Source organism: Balaenoptera ricei, chromosome 20, assembly GCF_028023285.1.
Source record: "Balaenoptera ricei isolate mBalRic1 chromosome 20, mBalRic1.hap2, whole genome shotgun sequence".
Classification (NCBI taxonomy): Eukaryota; Metazoa; Chordata; class Mammalia; order Artiodactyla; family Balaenopteridae; genus Balaenoptera; species Balaenoptera ricei.
In genome coordinates, this window is record NC_082658.1 from 4,626,221 (window position 1) to 4,642,500 (window position 16,280).

Below are 16,280 nucleotides of genomic sequence, written 5' to 3' on the forward strand. Positions count from 1 at the left end.
TGTGGTCATAAAGACACTTTATGACTGATTGTCACATTTTTCTAATTGACACGGGACGTAAGTGCTAATGTGCCAGAAAATTTGCAATGTAATAGTTTTCTAAAAGAAGGAGACTTCCATATTTAATCTTGGATTTTAAAATGAAGGTTCTTTATTTTTCTGGATGTTATGTCCAAATGAAGCAGACCACAGAAGACACCGCGTACTGATTCTGAGGCACCTGAAAGGCTGGCAGCTGGTGAACAGAAATAAGAACAGCATCACTTGAGGAGAAGTTTCTGTATGCACAGAATCCTGAGAATGGAGTGGCTCTGCATCCTGGCCTCCAGTTCCTATTGTCCCACTGTCCCCTGGATCCAACCTTTGTAGGACCACTAGAGAGATATGAAATTGTCTTTCAAGCGTTTCCTAAAGTCAAATAATTTTTTAAGTGGTCCAGTGGTGTGGATTTATTCTCGAAATCACAGTCACTGTGAGGTGATGGTCATTGACAATATGGCACCGTCTTTCCCCCAGGACAAATTTTATTTTTATAGAGACCAGAGTCACCAAGAGATCTGGGGGACTGGGCGATGGTTCTTCAGGGAGTCTGTGAGCTCCCTGAAATTGTATACACTTTGAACATGTGTATCGTACATACTACTGGGGAGAATGTCCAGGACTTCCATTTGGCTAACTAGATGGTAACAGTGACTGCCTTAAGATACACAATCTGAAGATGGAAAGTAGAACCTGTTGGGGAGGCAGGGGTTATAGAGTTAGAGAGACCCTAGGTCTATATGGATGGGCATCTCTTCTTTTGATTATTGAAATAATCACTGTGATCTCTCCCCCCCAAGATATTCCTATAAAATTCCTGGAAATTATCTGCAGAACTGACTTCAGTTCTTCATCTCATTACTTTCTGAGATTTAACAGAAGAAAAGCAAAATAATAAACTCTCAGGAGCTATCAAATCCACAGCCCCTTACAAAAAATGTAACACCCCAGCTGCAAAAAGCCAGGGCGCTGTCACCGGGTAATTTCAGTTCCAGGGTTATCTCCGGTGAGCTAGGCATCTGACTTTACTATTCCCATCTCCTCGTAAAGCAGCAGAATTTCAGTGGATCCCCACTCTCCCCTCTGCAAAGATCCCGTCACAGTATCCAGCTGAAAAGCCTCTTTGAACCTGGTAGGGGACCATTTTATTATCATTATTATAAAACTTTGGAGAAGAATGTAGTTTGCTTGATATTTTTTTCAAGTCCAAGTCTGAGGTTGCGTAAACGGGGATACAAGACCAGTGTCTTTTTTAAAGTGCCAGATTTATCATCTGAATTTGCCTTGGCAAGGAAACACACAGAGAGACACACGCACACGCACACGCACACTCTTGTGCACGCACACACACACATCCAGACAGCCACAGTTGTCTCCTCAAAAAAGAAAGAGCCTGTCCCTGTCGTTTGGACTGTTTGCAGCTGGGAACACAATATGGTAAAATGAAGACTGCGCATCCCCTCCCCCGCCCCTGAAGCAGCCAAAGAAATCTTTGTCCTGCCCAGGTGTCGGCTGTGTCCTCTTCACTGACATCCTGTCTTGAATTATTCAGGCCCATTCATTAAGTATCCCACATAGACACAATGAAATCATTAACTTTCCCCTCGGGAGAGCCGCAGAGCCCCCGGGGACCACGGGACAGTGGTGGTCCTCTCTGCTGAGAGCCACCTGGTGGAGCTGATGCGAAGGGGAATGGTTTGCAAAGAGGCGCTGGGCTGGGGGTCTCTCTGCTCAGAAAAGCAGAACCCCACTGCCCTGCCAAGTTATTGGAGGGCAGAAGCAGCTCCCATGGAGGATTCCAGGAAGACGGAGCTCAGCAAGTACTGGGGGATTTGAATTTAGTTTAGGGGTCTGTATAAAGTCCCCGCGGTGCTTCAAAACCGCAGGTGGACATTTTATTTTATGATGAGCATGCATTCAGTTTCATTACGTAGGAAGCTGTGGATGAACTCCAGATTTCTGCCACAGAGACTCTGGGGGGGGGGGGCGGGGGGGGCGGTGCATGGGCGCTGGCAGCGAAGTCTCAGCCTTGTATCTTCTTGAAACCTACAGTCAGATAACTGAAGGCTTTTTAACTCAGCAAAAATGTGCTTCTGTAGGACTGTTCCTTTCCGTGGGTCTCAGACAGTAACAAGTGGTTTGGACAGAAAGAGCCATTACAAGATGGTTCAGGGCATCTCTAGACAAATCAGTGATAAAAGGAGACCCAAGTAGGTGTGTGCTGAGGGGAAGGAGGGTGGGAGAGGGGGTCTCCATTCCCTTTTGGATATCCCTGTGTCCTGCTTCCTGATCCCCGGGAGCCTAGAACTTCACGCTGAAGGCTTCTGACCAGCTCTTCGTATCAACCAAGTCAGTGACGTGCCACTGTCCACCGTGCTGAGAGCTGACCGGAGGCAGTGTGGTCACAATTCTTAGGTTCTTTATGGTAGACAGTGGTAAGCACCAAGAAGTTCAAGGTGGAAGAGGTTTAATTATTCCCCCCCACAAACTCATTAACCCGTTATAATCAAACCAAGTGGCAGACCAAATCTGTTTCCCCCGTTAATATGCATATATGAATGCAAACATTTATTAGAAAGTAGGCACAAAAAAGCTCAGAGGACCTGTTCTAGGAGCCCAAAGACACCTCAGGGCTCTGTCGTTTAAGGGATCTGGATCCATCTTCTGTGGAAGCTTTACTCAAGATGCACATGATGATTACTCATTGTCAGAACTTTCTTGTCCTTATAGTTGGTCCCAAGTCACTGTATCCTCTAAACTAGTCTTTCTCAACTGGGGCGATTTTGCCCCACCCCCACCCCGCCCAACCAGCAGACATTTTTCAATGTCTGGAGACATCATGGGTTGACAAAACAGAAGGGGAAGAAAGAGAGTTTCTACTGGCATCTAGTGAATGAAGACCAAGGATATTACTAAACATTACAAGGCAGAGGACACCCCCCCAAGACAAAGAATTATCCAGCCCCAAATGTCAGTAGTACCGAGGTTGAGAAACCCTGCTCAAAGCCAAGGACTGGACATAAGGCCTTCTAGATATTAAACCTTGGTTGTCAACCCACGATGTAAAACCTAAGCCCTTGCTGGATTCTTACACCCTCTAACCGGGAGAGTACGGAGGTCTCTAAAATATTTTAACCAAATGCTCTAAATCAACATCCCTTCCAAACAGCCTTGACACTAATTAACAAACTACTCATTTACAGACAGGTTGGTATTAGCTAAAGTCTGGTATTGAGCAAAGATTTGTGCCACCAACCTGCTTATAATATCTACATCTGGAATCACATCTGGATTTGAATTTTCTGATATATTTCCATCAACCATCCTTGGGTGTGGATCTCTGACTAAAATGATAACAGTATATAGGATGTAAGTTCAGCTCACACACACACACACAATATCAAAACCTATGCTGAGGGACTTCCCTGGTGGCGCAGTGGTTAAGAATCCACCTGCCAATGCAGGGGACACGGGTTCGAGCCCTGGTCTGGGAAGATCCCACATGCCGTGGAGCAACTAAACTCATGTACCACAACTACTGAGCCAGCAAGCCACAACTACTGAAGCCCGCGCACTGCAACTACTGAAGCCCGCGCACCTAGAGCCCGTGCTTCACAACAAGAGAAGCCACCACAATGAGAAGTCCGTGCACCACAGGGAAGAGTAGCCCCTGCCTGACGCAACTAGAGAAAGCCCGTGTGCAGCAATGAAGCCCCAATGCAATCAAAAAATTTTTTTAAATAATAAAATAAAATAAATTAAAAAAATTTTTTTAATTAAAAAAACCTATGCTGAGATAGTTTAAGCTACATGACAGACATCTCACCATAGTCTGTGTGTGCCAAATTAATGGATTAGGACTCACATTCAGAAAATTTAAGTATCATGTTTATAGTTGCACTGCTAGTTAGAGGGTAAGCAGAGACATCTCCTTGGATGCAGCTAAGACTCAATAAATCTCTAAAAGTTATTTATTGTTAGAATATAGTTTCAGCTTGACCTTTTGTTTATACTCCAATGATCTTAAAATCTTTTCCCTGAAAATTGTGAGCACCTATCAATTGCTGGGTTCACAAAGACAAATGAAATCTCCAGCTTAAAATTAAAAAAAAAAAAAAAAAAAAAAGACTCATTTTACACAATAATTTCAATAACTTTTCCCTTCAAAACTTTTACAAAAACTTCTAAGTGACTGTATACAGAGTTTATGTTCCCTTGCCCTCATTTCTCACTTTTTATCTTTAATATAGATGCCAAAAAAGATGGAATTTTCAGCAAAAAGACAGAGGAAAGATATGGGTAAAATCTCTTGAAAATGCACAAGCTTCATTATAGCAACATATGTATGAAGAAAATGGGGAGAAAATGTGATTTACTTCTATTCTCTGAATGGAGAAATGGTGGATCCAAATGATTAATGGGGCATTTTTCCAGTTCCCTCTCAGGATGAGTTGCAACATTGTAAGTCACTGTTGGGGACCCAGGAACTCCTGGGGTGAGCTATATCATTCTGGGCATCCTGAGACAGGGAAAAGTATGACCTATAGTTATGATATCATTTGAACTTATCAAAATGGGATGCTTGTGAGAGTGAAAGGGTGCTATTTATAATCATGCTAGAACAACAAAAGTAAAACAGGCAAGCTGAGACTTATGGTTGTTCTGTAACCCCAATTCTGAATCCACTGTTCTTGAAGGGATGTAAGTGATAGGAGCTCATCAGAAATACATGCAGGGCTTCCCTGGTGGTGCAGTGGTTGAGAATCTGCCTGCCAATGCAGGGGACACGGGTTCGAGCCCTGGTCTGGGAAGATCCCACATGCCGCGGAGCGACTGGGCCCGTGAGCCACAACTACTGAGCCTGCGCGTCTGGAGCCTGTGCTCCGCAACAAGAGAGGCCGCGATAGTGAGAGGCCCGCGCACCGCGATGAAGAGTGGCCCCCGCTCGCCGCAACTAGAGAAAGCCCTCGCACAGAAACGAAGACCCAACACAGCCAAAAATAAATAAATAAACAAACACTTTAAAAAAAAAAAGAAATACATGCAAACTCCCCAATCAAAGGAGAGGCAGAATTAAAGGCCAACCCTGGATGAGCAGAGGACTGGCAGGGGAGTCCTACGGGGAAGCAGGGCAGGATCCAGAACAAGGCTGCGAACACTGATCTTACCACACGTCTGCCTTGGACCAGCGTGAAGGCGCGAGAATGAGGCGGACAGCATCATCAAGGAGGCGGAGGACACGTAAGTGAGGGCAATTCCGTGCCCCAGCCCTATCCTTACCTGCATTCATTTGTAACCCTTTGCTTTCGTTCTTTGCCTCCGATGACTTACAGTAATTAGAAAAGAAAGAAAAATCTGGTTATGAAGAGAGAAGGGAGATAAATCCATTGATAGAAAAATCAATTTTTGCAACTGAGCCTTACAAGAGTTAAAATAAAGTAGATGGCAGAACTTGGGAGGGAGCTGAAACACGAGGGTGTGTTGGAGTCAAGCAGAGAGTCATATGGGGAAGATGGAGATTAATTTTGAGTGGCATTACCCTGCAGTGGTCTTAAGTGCCCAGTTCAAATCCTGCCTCTGCCCCTTTACCAGCTCTGTGACATTAGATAGGAGAACATACACTCCATAAGGGCCGGTGGTCATATGTGTTTTGCTTATGAAGGATATCCCAAGTGCCTAGAACCGCGCCTGGCAGAACACAGATGTGCAACCTTTAAAAATCTGTAAATGAACTACTGGACAAGTTACCAGTGCTTCTGTTTCCACGTCTATGTCATGGGTTGTCCCGAGGAGTAAATGGGTTAGTGCATGAAAAGCTCTTAGAGCAGTGCCCAAAATATGCATGAAAACAGTAAGCTCTCGGTATTATCAATACAGTATATGAAAGGAACAAAGTTGGAGATATTCATGGAACTCCCTGGGTGATGCTCTCAGTTCCTTTCATCACAAGTAGTTAAATCACAAGCATATCCAGAGAAATAATTTCACTGGAAAGCAGAAGCTAGAATAAGGAATTCTCAGATTTCAAGCACTTGTTAGAGACATGAGAATTTACGTGCAAGAACTAGATGAACCCAAATCAGGAGACCGGGAATTTGGAGGAAGGCTTTCTAAATGTTGGAGCTGAAAGGACAGTGGCTTTCTTTGAGGCCAAGTCTGGGACCCTGTAGAACCGGAGTGATTTAAAACAGCATCTTGACCTCTCATTCTCGGCAAACTCCTTTTCAAAGGAACAATCTTGGTATACGTAGAAACACCCAAAATCAACTTGGGACACCTGTTAGCTATGAGGAGAGGCACTTAAAGGAACTGGCATAGACTCTCCCTTTCGGTCCACATTCTGGTCAGGCAAAATCAAACATTTAGCTTTCACTTTTGCATGACGTATCATCCTGCATACACCTCTCAACACATGTCCATTAGCTGTAAATGGTCCCAAATGTGGACCTTTCTGAAGTGATAACAGCAGAGCTATTAAAACAGTGACAGATCCTAAAAATATCTGCTACTCCATCCCCAACTTTCATTCCTCCCTCCCACCCCATTTCCTACCATCTTGAAAAACTCAGCTTCTTTCATTTGCTAGTAGATTGAAACTGCTTTATCTTGCCTTATTTACTTTGCTTATCAAACAAAGAGAAAATATACTAGTTAAAAAATAGCAACTAGAAAAAGGATAAATTGTTGAAGAGGTGCTAATCATATTTCATAATTCTCCTTTTCCAAAATAATGCTCATGGAGATCAGAATCTAAATATAAAACGACTGCGTGCAAGAAAAAATGTTCAGAAGCTAGTGACCTCCGGTGTGTTTTAGAGTTACAGAATGTTAAAATCAGAATGGATATTGGAATACAAGTTAGTTCAACCACCTCTCATCCATGTATTCATTCATTCATATGTTCATCCAATCTTTATTGAGTACCTGCTATGTGCCAGGCATGTCCCAAACTCTGGGATCATAAAACTGAGCACAACACAAACTAGAGCTCAAGGAATAAGCTTCCTAGAGCAAGCTTCTTCTGTAAAGGGCCAAAGAGGAAATAATTTTGACTTTGCTGACCTTACCGTCCCTGTCATAGCTACTCAGCTCTGCCATTATGCACAAGCAGCCATAGCCAATATGCAAACAGGTATGACTGTGTGCCAATGAAACTTTACAGACTCGAAAGTTTGCATTTCATATAATTTTCACGTCAAAAATATCATTCTTCTTTTGATGTTTTTCCATTATTGAAAAACGTAAAAATCATCCTTAACTCACATGTTGTTCTAAAACAGGGAATAGGAGTAGTTGGCCTGCAGCTTATACCTCTAATCTAGAAGGAAGAAAATATAAGAAAGCATGACTTGCTCATTGGCGACCTCAATAAGGCAAAAAAGTGTTGTGATTCAATGTCACCATGGGCCTATAACTTCTATTGGAAATGAAAGAATAAAGGAAGGCAGACTTTCACTTAACACCCTTTGCTCCCTACTCAGGCGCTGCTGTGCCCCCCTCAACCCCCATCCCCAAGAGAGGTCCTTGTACACCAGCCCACTGGTCTGAGATCATCCAGGTGGTTATGAACACTTGCCTCAAGACAGAGAAACACTGAAAAGTTTGGATAATACCTGACATTGTAATGAATTGGGAATACAAAGAACAGAATATGAATGAAAAACTTAGCTCGCCTAAGATTCTCAGAATTTTCATCTTGACCAAGGAATCAGATTTCTTAGGGAAAGATCCCACGCTTGATAGGCTCCAGACAGTGGACTGTGTCTCCAAATTAGGAATATAAAGGAGAAAACCTTACTCAGGAGGGAGGTGCAGGGATTTGAGAACAGGGGATGAGGTTTGAGGTAGGTCCAGCAGGAGACATTCCAGGTGTGTCTGGAGGATAAACAGACTCCAGCCATGGTACTTTATTTTCGGCAGTGATAATGTTGCAGGAAGGGAGACCCCTTTCAGGACCCGAGAGCGGGCTCTTGACTAACACTCGGAAATGAATTGTCCAAGGAGACACACGTGCTGACAAAGCAAGAGACTTTAATGGGAAGGGGCACCCGAGTGGAGAGCCAGTGGGGTAGGGAACCCAGGAGAACGGCTCTGCCACGTGGCTCGCCATCTCAGGTTTTATGGTGATGGGGTTAGCTTCCGGGTTGTGTCTGGCCAATCATTCTGACTTAGGGTCCTTCCTGGTGGCACATGCATCACTCAGCCGAGATGGATTCCAGCGAGAAGGATTCTGGGAGGTTGGCAGGACATACGGATTGGCAACTCCTCTGTCCTTTTGACCTTTCCCAAATTCTTCCAGTTGGTGGTAGCTTGTTAGGTCTGCGTTCCTTACCAGGACTTCCTGTTGTAAGATGGCTCATGTAAGATGGCCTGGTTACTACCAGCGTGTGTGGTCAGAAGATAAAGGAAGAGCATGAAGGGTCTTGAATAACAGGATGAGAGAGCTGGACCAGAGGAGAGACCCAAGAGGGTTTCAAGCAGGAGAATGGCATGATCAGGCCGGTCTGTGTTAAATGGGTCAATACTGGTCACAAGATGGAGAACGGAATCAAACGAGAATCAGAGATGTGACAACTTGCCTGTAAACTCTTCAGAAGCCACCACTGGGCTTTTAACAAGAAGCCAAGAGGAGCTGATGCCCCATTAGTCAGAAGAGAAGGAGCTGCAGAAATCTATCTATTTTCCAGCACTGGAGCCTCACTGGAGGCCCACTGCTGGGATTTGGTGCATAGATGAGCTGCCTGGGCTTGAAAAGCCAGGAATACCAGCGAAAGCGGGCACTTTTATTCCCCTTTTACAGAATGCTCAGGGTCACCTGGTTGTAAACGAGCAGGGCCCCTCCAGGGGACAGACCCCTCCCCCATATCCTCTGCTTTAGCTCCTCTCAGTAGTACCTAGATACAGTGTCTGATGCACACTCCTGAGTCGTTTTACAGATGCTAAAACCCACTCCAAATGGAAGATGTTAACTACCTGATGACCATAAGCCCCGGAGCCCCCAGGCCTCTTGGAGCCTCAGGATTGATAATGTGAACCCCCGCAACATGGCCCTGTTACCTCACCAACAACCAATCAGAGAACTAGGCATGAGCGGATCACATACTCTGCGATGTTCTTCCCTCACCTGGCCTTTAAAAACGCTTTCCTTGAACCCGTCAGGAAGCTGGGGCGTTGTGAGCACTGGCTGCCCTGGCCTCCTTGCTGGGTGCCCTGCAATAAGCGCTGCACCTTCCTGCAGCACACCGCAGCGTCAGTTCACTGGCTTTACTGAGCACGGGCAAGCGGACCCGAGTTTGGCTCAGCAACAGGCGGCTGAGTGGCAGAGTTAACATCCCAGCCAGGTGTGCTTGGGTCCAAATTCCGTCTTGTCTTCAGGTGGTCACACTGAGCTTAGCTCAACCAAGAGTGGCAACTCAGTGTATAAGGAACAAAACTGGGAAGGACAGAGTAGCCCAGGCAATATACTGAAGGCTCTCGTTGATATTCTTCTTAGGTAGGCTGTGAAGGAGCACACAACCAGTTAGCCCGAGAAGCCACTGTGACATGTCAGCCATTTATCCCACCCTTCTTCATCTCAGCACGGAGACATGAAGGAATCCCCAAGGGAGGCTCCGTCTGGATGGCCACCACGGCCAGAATGCTCCACAGAGAGGGGCCGCCACACACGCCAGGCTCACACTTTGCCCCCTCCACTCAGTCCACAGACACCCAGTCCTTTCCTCAGACCCACTGCAGCCTGAGGGTTTCAAATGAGCCACAGGAAGAAGGCGCATTATTCAGAAAATGGGAAGCAGTAAAAGTGAATTCTCACCAAAAGGCAACTCCTCCAAACGCAGAATGTTTCAAAATAGGAACAACTGGTAAGTCAGAATAAGGGTGGGTGAACCCAGAGGTAATGGAAAGAGTCTAAATTTAAGAGAAGTTCAAGGCTATCAAGACTGTTCTGTCACCGCTCACGTGTGACTTACTCAGGGACATGGATGGGGCTGAGAATCTAAGATTATTCTCACTCCTGTCCAAACCTTTGTTTCTGCTAGACTTTACCACGTCCTGGAGACTTGGGAGCGTGAACTAGTCGACATGGAATTACTTACGATAATAGTTTCCAGAGCGATTACATTACTTTTGGATTCTAAACACAGGTTTTGTTTCTAAAAGAAAACTATATCATTTGTTTCTAATACTTGCCTTTTTTTAATGCTCTTCTGGAGCTTTCTCCATGGAAGGAGGCAGTAGCAATAGTATTTTTCCTAAATAAAAAGCATCCAAAGGGCCATTTAGCAACTTATTATGCACAAAAGTAGCCATGTTAAAAAAATGTATAGGACTTCCCTGGTGGTGCAGTGGTTAAGAGTCCTCCTGCCAATGCAGGGGACACGGGTTCGAGCCCTGGTCCGGGAAGATCCCACATGCCGCAGAGCAACGAAGCCCGTGCGCCACAACTACTGAGCCTGCGCTCTAGAGCCCGCGAGCCACAACTACTGAAGCCCGCACGCCTAGAGCCTGTGCTCCGCAACAAGAGAAGCCACCGCAATGAGAAGCCTGCGCACCGCAACGAAGAGTAGCCCCCGCTCACTGCAACGAGAGGAAGCCTGTGCGCAGCAATGAAGACCAAATGCAGCCAAAAATAAATTAATTTTTTTAAAATGTATAAATGTAGTCCTATAGTCCCCACATCTGAGCATGAAAGCCAGAATATATTAGCTTATATAATAGTGTCGTTTTCTTCAATTATCTTTTACACTGATTACTTGCTATTTTCTTACATTAAAATAATACTTTCTCTATATGAAACATTTAAAACATATTAAAAATAAATAAAATATAATTATTTAAGTCATATATAAGCATATATACATAACCGATTTATTTTTCCCCTTCCTGTTTCTTTCTCTAGATAGTAAATAGATAGATAGATAGATAATTAATATTAAAGTTGCTATATCTAGATATATTGACATTGATATATCTAGATAGATAAACATACACATACATATATATTTTGTGTACTATTTTTACTTTAAATGTCATAGGTTTTATTCCTATTTTCATGACTAAAATCCATTGTATAATCTCACATAAATATGCTACTTGAACATACATTGCTGTCTGCGTATTTTATGCGTTCTTTATTATGGGCTCTTAGATGGAGATGCTGACTTGTAGTTGTAACACTTAAGGGAACCAGTGCCTAGTGTCCAAGTGCTCTACGTCACACCCTCAAGTGACGTGTGAAATAACCGTTCTCACAGCAGCCCTGTCATCATTGAGTGGTGTCTGTTCCAAAACTGTTTATTTTCAAAGGAGGTGAATATTTTCATTTGCATTTCTTTACCAGATCTTTTCCCTATATCCATTCACAATTTGCATCTCGGGTAATAACTCATATTTCAAAGAGTCAGAATGGGTTAGATAGGACACTGACTGCATGGCTTTCTTGGGTTATCTACCATTCCTCAGGTCTGATCGTTTATTTGGTGAGTCCTTGCTGAGACTAAGGCTGAGCTCTCACTTATGTTCCCCATAAACCCCAAGAGACAGAAGAATATCACGAGGAAAAGGCATCATTGCACCCGTGTGGGAGAACCAACTTCCTTCTCTTCTGTGGCTTCAAACAGCAATTTTAACCCTCATCACGAGGAGCCCCTGGAGGCTGGATGGGAAGATCTGCCCATCACTCCCTCACCCATTGACTTTATTTTCACTCTCAGATGCCATGCTCATGTGCAGGAGGGACTTGGCAAGTGCTTATTTAGGGACTGAATGACCATGACTCCGTCCCCTCACTCGATAAATGCAAGGCCTAGCAATACAGATATAAAAATACATAAACCAGCACTTATATAAATATATAAGAAGTGCTATAATAGATTGGGTGCATATCCGAGAAGCCTCATTTTGAGGCTTACTTGTAACAGATAATACAATAATCAAGCTAAACCTTAAAGAATGAGAAGGGACTGGCCATGAAGATGAGGCGCAAGCGGCTTCCAGGCAGAAGGACCACAGTGTGTTTCAGAAGGTCTGCACTGTTTGGGGTAAAAAGAATGAAGCATAGCGTCAATGAGTGGATGAAAATAAGACTGGAAAGAAGCAGGTGGAGGAGACGACGAGGAGCCTTACCCCTCATGCTAAGGAACCCATCCAGATCGCTCCTGCAGGTGACCAGAAGCACCTGAATGATTTGAGCAGCAGAACTGAAACTGATTGTGGCACCAGCTACAGAGTGGATTAGCGACTGGAACGTGGGGGTCAGAGAGGCCTGAGTTACAGGTAAAGGGGGATCTATTAACAAACAGACAAAGGAAATGATGGGTAAACAAATGAAGCTTGTAGTCAGTGGGCAGGTGGGTCATCATGGCTTAGGACAGAGGTAGAGGAGCAGATAAAGAGTGCAGTTTTAGGCACTGCAGGTACCTGCCAGTTATAGGGAAAGACAGCCTGACCTACAAGTGTCACATGAGCAAGAGCAATCTATGCAAGCCAATATGAAAAATGACAGCTAATAGTGAGAAATTTTTAAGTTGCCTACATGTTTATAGTGCTTAGAGCTGGACAAGTGAGATTTCGGTGATTTATTTTCTTGCTTATTTTTATATGTATTTTATTTTATATTATAAGTCATATAAATGTTATTGTATATGTATCTTTAATTATTCTGCAGTGATATATATTACCAAAAATGTCAGTCTTGTGCAATTAAAAATAAAGGGGAAAATAATCATGGCCACCACTTGTAGTATCTACCGCGAGTTTTTACACAATAGCTGGGGTTTCACAGGTGTCTCTAATCCTCACCACAGTCCTATGAGGTCCTTACTACCCTCAGAGTAAAAAAGGAGCAAGCCCAAGTGCACAGACTAGTGTGGTAATTACAGAAACAACTCATTTCTCCATCCCTCTCTATACTGACACCCTTTGCAATGTGACTTTTAAGCCCCTCGCATCAAGGAGTCTGTTTCCCCACCTCTTGCATCTCAGCTGGTCTTGTGACTTTCTTTGGCCAAGAGAATGTGGAAGATGTGATGTGGTGGCTGGCTGTTCAGAGCTTGGGCTTGGAGATGCATCGGACACCTCTATTCTCACTTTGCAGTCCTCCCTCTGTCACATCAATAAGGACAGGCCAGAGTGCTGGATGAGAGAGAGACAGCATCCCAGCCATGTCCATCACCCCAGCCAACAGCCAGCTGACCCTTAAACATCAGACATGAAGTGAGGCCATCCTAGACCAGCTAGGCGCTGGCTGACTTGTTCTCTGACATAGACTCCGGAGCAAACCCAGCCAAGATCAGGTGAACTGGCCAAAACCAGCAGAACTGCCCCACTGACCCATACTTAGTGGTTGTTATTTTAAGACACTTAGGTTGGAGCAGTTTGTTACACATCAATAGCTAACTGATACAACAGAAAGTGGAAGAGCTGTGGCTCCAGCCCAGGTCTAGGCTTCTCTGTGTGTCCTCAAGCCTTCTCTGTCTCCACAAAGCACTTAGTGACCTCGCTATAGGCTTTACACTGAATTCTCCTTCCCTGTCCCTCTCTCCAAGTGCTTTTCATAGGAAAGCACTCATTCTGTCTCCACTCGAGATCTATTTTGGATTGCTGTTATTTAAATTTAAAGACTCCTCCACGACTACCTAGTGTTGTTTTGTTCTGTTTCAAATAATTTATCAATATAATTACGTTGCTGGAATGGAGAGTCTCCACACCTTGGTTTACTAATAAAATTAGAATAAACTTAAGAATATACTTCTTTGTATGCCACCTTCACATATTTTATCTGGTTTTGTATTTATATTACTACGAGGTTAAAAAAAAGTGTCGCTATACCAATTTTACAGGTAAAACAAACAAAATTCAAGACAAGAGATAGATATAGGGGACTTGTCTGGGATCAAACAGTGAATCAGACACCCTGCCTGCAAGCTCAGCCTGACCTCACCCCCAGACCATGAAATCTAGCTTCTGACCCAGAATTATTTAATCCAGCTGTGAGACTTAGGGAGCCATTTCACATGCTGGCTTTCTAGTTAAAAATAACAATTCATTTCCCACTGCATTTCAAATACTGCTAGTTTAACCAAGATTCTTCATTGTCTCCAGAAAGCGTAAGGAAACTATCAGCCCCCAAAGAATATAATAACCTTCAGGAGGTAGGCCACTGTCTATTTCCTTTGCCACTGGATCCTCAGACCACAGAAGAGGCATATAACACGGAATAAGAAAGTGCAGGTAATTAAGCATCTAGGTACTAATTTCTTTAAAATACTCATTTAATCCTCGCACAATCTTATTTCTTGCAAATGTCCCCATTTTATAGATGAAGCATTGAGTCAGGGCTTTATATACGTTTCCTAAAATAGCTCAGAGAATGAGTGGTAGAGTCAGATTTCCAAGCCAGGATTGTTGAGGTCAAAATGGATGCATGGTTTTCCTAAACCCCCCAGAGTAACAGATATGCTTACCTGTCAGACAACTACTAGGCTTAGAGTCTAAAAAAGTGGCCTCAGGGTGGGAGGGAGGGATTGTTAGGGAGTTTGGGATTGACACGTACACACTGCTATATTTAAAAGGGATAACCAACAAGGACCTGCTGTATAACACAGGGAACTCTGCTCAGTATTATGTAACCACCTAAATGGGAAAAAAAATTGAAAAAGAATAGATACATGTATATGTATAACCAAATCACTTTGCTGTACACCTGAAACTATCACAACATCGTTAATCAACTATACTCCAATATAAAATAAGTTAAAAAAAAAAGAGAAAAAATATTTGCCCTCAAGGGCTATCTCTACCAGTGATTAAAAAATGAGGAAACAGGCTTCAGTTAAAGCAGGATAAGCATAATAAAGGTTATTTTAAAAGCTACTTACAGATTGTTACATTTTTGAGCCATCAGAGTATATTGCAAATTAAAACGGGATTTTCTGACTGATGGCTTGATTCTGTAGGGAAACAGCTCTGCGGGCACCACTGCCTATGGGCTCGCACCAAGGAATCTGTGCTCATTTCACACGGGGCTGGAGCACGACTGTAAGGCCGGATCGTTCCCATTTTGCCTCCTGATTTGCTCTTCATCCAGGCCTTTCCTAACATAGCGTGAACACAAAGGTCAATTTCCTGCAGTCAATTTGAAAAAGGCCAACTCTCAATTAACTTTGCAAAAGGGGTCAGAGGTGATGTGGAGAAATAAAATCAGCAAGTAACACAAAACACCCATTTCAGTTCCGAGCTCTAATGGCCACTGCTTCCCAAACACTGACCAGAGCTGCTAGCCAGTAGTAACTCAGATACATTTTGCAATCTGTTGCTCAAAATCGCATCATTCTGCTACCCGCCTCTGGTGGACAGATCGATAAGGGAAGATGTGGAAGACTAGCAACTGGAGAGAGAAGGAAAAAGCAGAAAAAAGGGATAGGGGAGTAATAGGCATGCTAAATATTATTATTACAGTTATTATTATTTATAATTTATTAGATTCTTTCCTCCAAACTCAAATAAATATGCACACTTCCTACTCATCTTTAATTGCCCTGCCAACTCTGCAGATGAACCAACATTTCACGCGCCAAGCAGAGGATTCTGCGAACTGTTGAAAGGCCACTCTACCCTCCCACACTGCCAAGGAGCTCCCTAAATCCAAACCAGACGGGCCCCTCAGTGGAGAGGTTCGCTGTGGTCTACCAACATTAAACCCCAAATGCTTACTGAGCCCCTAACTGTTGACATGGGGCAAACCCAGGGATTTTCCAGTACGTCACGCTCTCTAAAGAATGGTTTGGTCAACCTTCTTGAGTAAAGAACATGAAGCAGGGGGAGGGGGAGTTGGTAAAAAGCACCATTCCACCTTTGATACAAATCCCTATAATCAAAACCATATTCAGCCAGCTCAGTCTTACCTCCAAACTCCCTCCGAGACGCTATAAACACTGGCAGACAATGCATATCATTAAGGTGGATTATGCCCTCGTAAATGTTTGTTTCCATCTGCTAGTTGTTTTAGCAAGTATAGGGAGATTTCTTGTGGTCAGTTCGGATCACAAGAGGAGGGATTCCCAAATCTCCCGAAAAGCAGCTCAGGAGTATGGCATGGCGACAGTGCTGGAGTGTGCAGCCTTGGGAAGCAAAGATGGAGCTCAGGGTGTGTTTTCCAGCCTTAATTGTCCAGGAGCAGGCTGGGTACAAGGACAACATGACCAACTCCCCCTTTTTGCTGTAAAGAAACACTGAGAGACTGT